General features: G+C 34.4%; 1 long non-coding RNA gene across 1 annotated transcript; it reads right to left on the reverse strand.

Annotated features, from left to right (window-relative positions):
• Positions 1–1,721: 1,721 nt before the first annotated feature.
• On the reverse strand, positions 1,722–3,869 carry LOC116771801 (uncharacterized). Its single transcript, XR_004353613.2, has 4 exons — positions 3,769–3,869; positions 3,208–3,369; positions 3,004–3,090; positions 1,722–2,655 (listed from the first exon to the last, which is right to left on the reverse strand). It is a non-coding gene; the product is annotated as an uncharacterized LOC116771801 (long non-coding RNA).
• Between the last annotated feature and the right edge of the window lie 2,109 nt (positions 3,870–5,978).

The raw sequence follows: 5,978 nt of genomic DNA on the forward strand, positions 1-5,978 counted from the left end.
AAATTATTGTTTAGGGCAAAAGAAGGTTGATTTTTATAACGATATTAGCCTATTCTAACAAAACAAAGCAGTACAAGTTGAATACAGATATAGTCCCTATCTAATCAAGACTATGCATACGTTTTTAAAAATCAATACTACATTCGAAGACATACTAGGCGAACATTCTATTTGTAAATATTTTTGTGTTCCGTGACTTTATAATTTCCAATTTTGAAATATAAATAACTGGACTCATTTATATAATTGATTAACCTTTTTTTTTTTGTTAACGCGGTGAAAGGTTTTATACCTACCCCTCCGTCTAGGGGAGACGGAGGATCTTATGTGGGATTCATGGGCCAGAAGGGCCCATGGTACCCACTAAAACACCAGCGGTCACTCTCCTCACCGCCTGGTGGATCGACGCGGGAATCGCTCAAGGCATGCATCCGCGACGATCCGGCGGCAGGCCGCGAACGGCCACCTCCCCCCGAGGGCTCACTCCACGTGACAAGGAGTGTCCCCCCGCCTGGCGAGCTTGCTTAATCGCGAGAGGGTTAACCCCTTACCCCTCCCACCCAAGCCCACGCGGCCAGTCTCCAACCACCCACCGCCGAGCGCAAGCGTCCAACGGCAGACAGAGCGGAGACCAGCCATCAAGCGACCCAGACCTCCGAAGAGGCCTGAGTTTCCGTTCACCGCATTCAGCGGCGAACCCCCCCCCTCGTAACTAATTGCACCGGTTGCCCGGTGGGCGATGGGGTCGTCACGTCCCGACGCCAAACGCGGCAACCGCGGACGGCCGCCTCCTCCATGGGCTGACCCCCAGCCCTGGACCAAGACCCCACACGGAGGTCAAGGTCCTCCCCCCCCGAGACTGATTGCACCGGTTCCCCGGTGGGCGATGGGGTCGTCACGTCCCGACGCCAAAATAATTGATTAACCTGCAACAATGCCATCTATCATTGAGTAGCGAGAGTTATACACACAAATATATTCAGAGCTTTCGAATGGACTATATTCTTTTATTTTACTGACGAAATTATTAATGCATATAATTTTATTAAACTATAATTAGTCTGTGTTTCTATGAGAGATGTGAAAGTTATTGGTGAAGCTTAAGTGATCGAAAGTAATCTAAATAGCTCTTGGAAATTTTTGTATTTGTCTGAATACCTGTGCAAGCTTAATAACAAAAGGTTACAAGGATTGATGTGTACTTTTCACAGATACACAAAATTCATTAAAAACTTATTCCAATCGAATTGGTTTTTCAAAATATCAATTTAAAGCATTACATAGTTATTTGAAACGCCTCATTTTTTCAGAAATGTTAAGTTTTTTGTGACTTTTATCTATTCGTTATGATTAATTCTCTGTTTATCAAGAAACATATATTATTGATGAGAGAGACCGATTTTTAGTTTTCAATCAAAAAACAAAGTAATCGTTCTTAGTTGTAAAAATATATATTTAGAGTGGATAAATTATTTCTTTAAGTCCTATTTTTGATATCTATAATATAATGTAAAAGCATTTTCATTACTCTGAAGTTACAGTTATTATAAATCGTACATTCGATATTAAATGCTGAGTGTTTTAGACCATGTAATTGTAACTGCTTTACGTTTAATACTATTAAAAAAAAACGAATAAAAAATACGCTATGGTCTCAACATTTTACATACAGGTTATTGAATGGAAAAAAGTACGTTTAAAACTATAAAATAAAATAACGGTCACACACAGATATTTTATTAGTATCGGAATTAAAATAACAAATGTTTTATAGCGTAGGGATACAATATATGATAAGTTCTTTGAATCAATGAAAGATGATATACATTCGTTTACTGTAATTATCGTTACCTGGTATTAAGTTTCAACTATCTACTCATTGATGAGATCTAAAACTTTAGCGAGTTTTATTCATTTAAATAAAACTAATATTGGTGGGATATATTACGTTTGCTTTATTTTTGATAAAAATTTTACAATAGTTTTACAATATGTATACATATATATATAATATGTTATTTAATATTACTCATATTAATAAGATTATATTTATGTATAAATATAATAAAAATTATAACAAAGATTTTTTTATCTTAATCTTCCATTACGTCGCATGAACGAAGATAAAAAAAAATATCGTTATAGGTCATAGAATTTTGGCACTCGCATCCTGTTAATGATTAGTATATTATGGAGAGCTCATACATATTTTTTATTAAACAAAAGTCTTACTTAACATCTATACAACCGATCACAACAACGAGAAATTTATGTCTTGACATCTTTAATTGATAAAGGATCATTAAAGTTAATGCTTCACATTTAGGTCTAATATCCGAAAAGTAGTTGAGATAAAAAAAGTTACATAAAATTTAACCACGTGAAACAATTGCGAAAACAGCAATGGAGACTGCAGAAGATGCTGGCTCCGATACCGTTTTGAGGAGTTCCAATTCTATACCTCGTCTGGACGGGTATCACTAGCTCCAGTACGGCGGAGTCGTCGTCTTCATCAGAAGCCGTCAGTTCCAATTCGTAGAGAGGAGGCGAGGATCTATCTGGTGTGCTCGGGAGAGACGCGTCATCGCTGTACGACCTCCACGGCTTCAACGGTATAAGAACCTCACGTTCGAAACGTCCCTCTTCCATATTTCTCTGTAATTTAACATACAGAAATAATTTTGGAAAGGAATTGCGATTAAAACCTCTGCTCTGAATAAAGTTTACAATGTTATGAAATTAATGAAACGCTGTTTTGTTTTATTTATTAAATCAAGTGCTTTTTGCGTCTAAGTTAGGCTATAATGTTACAGCAGCAAAAATTTTCGGATATGCATTTCTGTTATACATAATATATTTATATATAAGTTTGCAGACCTACACAACAAATCAAAAACATCCACACAACCTTACATTCTTTTGATATAAAATATTACTAAGATAATACACATATGATCATTAGAAATAGTGATTTTTTATACTAAATATCAATAATTTTCTCACCAGTTGCTCATCAAATCTCCTATTTGTCGTTCGGATCCATGGTTCCATCAACTCAGGTTCTTCTTCACTGCTACTGCTTTCAATCAACTGAAATAAAAACACATAACTATTATAGTGTCCTTGGCTATTTAAATTTTTATAAGGTCTAGTGAAATTCACGGCTACTTATTTTTCTTCATCTTTTAATTAAATATATCCACTTACTTGTATTAAACCACGTAAACCACGAAGGTTAAGTTGCGCACGCGCTCGTTCAGCATCATCACTATCAATTCCGCTGTCATCCGTGAAAAGTGGAATCAGCAGATCCCGATTGTCCCTTTGCCCCGCCAGTTTGAACGATTCCTTTATAATCCCGAACAAGAGCTAATAAAATAAATATATATTAGGTGTAATAAATAACATTTCAGCAGAATTAAATATTATGTAATATTATAGGTGCATGTTTTAAATAGTATAACGAAAACGATGTACCCTTCTTATGTGACTACTATCTGATATAGGTACGGGGTAATTGATTGATATGGCTGACCTTGAAAATCTATTTTTGGAACTAGCTCAATATTTTGCAATACACTTGTATATTGATGAAATAAATATGTAAAAGAGATTTTAAATTAAAAATAATGAAACGTATATTGTCCACAGGATCCATATTAAAAAAGAAAACACAAAACAGGTTAAAGGGATCACTATATCCTTGACTTATACACCAAACTTAAAATGCAAACATTCTTCCTTAAGGAATAGATAATAAGAACGTACCAGAAAAAGTTATTATTGAAGACTGTTGATTCACTCGTAGGTTTCAAAGCCGGCTAAATAGTTAAACACATGAGACATATAAAACCTCCTCCGTCCGCAAAATCACTGGAAAATAACAGGGTTGAAGGGGGGGAGCCCTCCCTACGTTGCCATGGCAACCCTAAGCTGCGCGCGCACTGCATTGCAGTTTTCTACGTTCTACATTTTCGCTAATACTAATTGCGTCTCGAAAACTTTTAGAAGCTTTTTTTTTAAAAGCTTTTTAAAAACTTTTAAAATGCCTAATCTAGATTCCTAGCCCGCAAGGGACCAATAAGCCAGTTAGATTCCCATTGCTCTGGCGCAGCAAATCAACTGAGAAATCCCTAGGGCTCCTGATAAAAAAGCTAAGAGTGAGTAATGGTGGCTGTAAATATGGCAAACCGTGGACTAAATTGTCTCAAGTTCAAACAAAAAATGCAAAATTTAAGTTTACTTTCTCACCTTTCTAATTTTTATACAACACGAGGTCAATGCCATTTATATTTTCTTCTACTCCTCAGTCTTTTAATGTCCTGTTCACGCTATTTGGATTTTATATATTAGTAAACCCAAATTTTGAGAAAGCAAACTTAAATTTGGACAATTGAGGTTTCATTTAAATGAAACTAGTATTATTCGGATATACTACGCGGATTTTAACAAGTCCCAGGCACTGTTGAAGCTCCACTCCCTGCAACGCAATGGACCCAGCACCCGCACGGTGAATCCATTGAATGCTAAGAGGTTTCGTCTCATTTAAAAATTACATAATCCCGACGTATCGGTTACTTTGCAGCAACCGTGATCACGAGCAGACGAGGTCACCTCGAGGCACACCTCGGGCACACGTCGGGATTATGTAGTTTTTAAATAATAAAATCCGCGTAGTTTATCCGAATAATACTAGTTTCATTTAAATGAATAAAACTCGCGAAAATCTTAGATCTCATTACAATTGAGGTTTGTTGTTTAATCTATTATTCGTCTTCACAAAGGGTTATTTTATCAGAGTATGAAAGTGATACTTTTCATATTTGTTAATATTAATCTTGTGTTTATGTGTGTGAGGTAGCTGAAATTTTATCAGTCTAAATGTTAATTTTATATTTTTGTTATTGAGTTCTAAAAAGTGTGTATATCTTTTATTAATAAAAAATGTATCAACAGAGATTTTTTTTCTTAAAGAAAGTTTCTGTACCTTAACCATTTTTGCTTTATTTAGTAATAGTCGCGAGTTTTACTAGTTTTAGAAACTGTAATAACAACAATCTAAATTCAGTGATTTTATAAAAAAGTCAATTGAAATAACGTCAATAGTGTCGTATTATTGCTATTAAAATGTAATGATTCATAGAAACCCTCCAGTCACAAACGACTATCTCTCACTATTCTGTAATGTATTGCTCCATTCGCCTCTATTAGAGGACATAATTGAAAAATCGAATAAGTACAATAATCGGTCTTTACAATATGCGTATAATATGACTTAACGTTTCATTGAATTATAACTGGCTAAGTCAGAAATTTGTTAATCTAAAAAAATTTAAACAAAGTTTCCAAACACATCGACTTTCGAGTTTTGTTGTCCTGGTAAGCAGTTTTAGTTTAAATAAAGAAAAGGAATTTCCTTATGAAATTTAATTTAAATAGGATGCTTAAATCAGAGACCATAATTGTACAATCATACCAAGCTTGGTTTCAGTTTGGTCATCGTTTTATATTTCGTCACACAATTGAAGCCGTGTGTTTTCGTAGCATGCCCGTAGCAAATCGTAGCATAGTGCTTCAATTTTTGGTACTTTATATAATAAAATACATGTGACCTCAGTTCCGCGATATTTTTGATAAAAACTAATAAGGAAAAAAAATATTTTTACTTAAATAAAAAAAAATCAACTTTGTACACAAAAAAAAATATCTATGGTTAATAAAAAAGCTAAGATAGTAAAGTAAATTGTTTAAAATATGCATGCGTACATAACTTTCAATAAAAGCAGAATGAAATAATAAAGACTGTTTGGATTGTAGTTCTGTCTGGAGACTCTCTGAATTTATTATCGGAACAAAAACCAACGAAAGAATATTCCATTGTTTCTTTTTTATTTATTTATTTATAAGGAGTTTGACAGTGAATGATTGTAAACTATATATTTTTATTGCAAATTATTATATATGTTTGTGCATACCTT

The sequence above is a fragment of the Danaus plexippus genome, unplaced genomic scaffold, assembly GCF_018135715.1.
Source record: "Danaus plexippus unplaced genomic scaffold, MEX_DaPlex mxdp_45, whole genome shotgun sequence".
Classification (NCBI taxonomy): Eukaryota; Metazoa; Arthropoda; class Insecta; order Lepidoptera; family Nymphalidae; genus Danaus; species Danaus plexippus.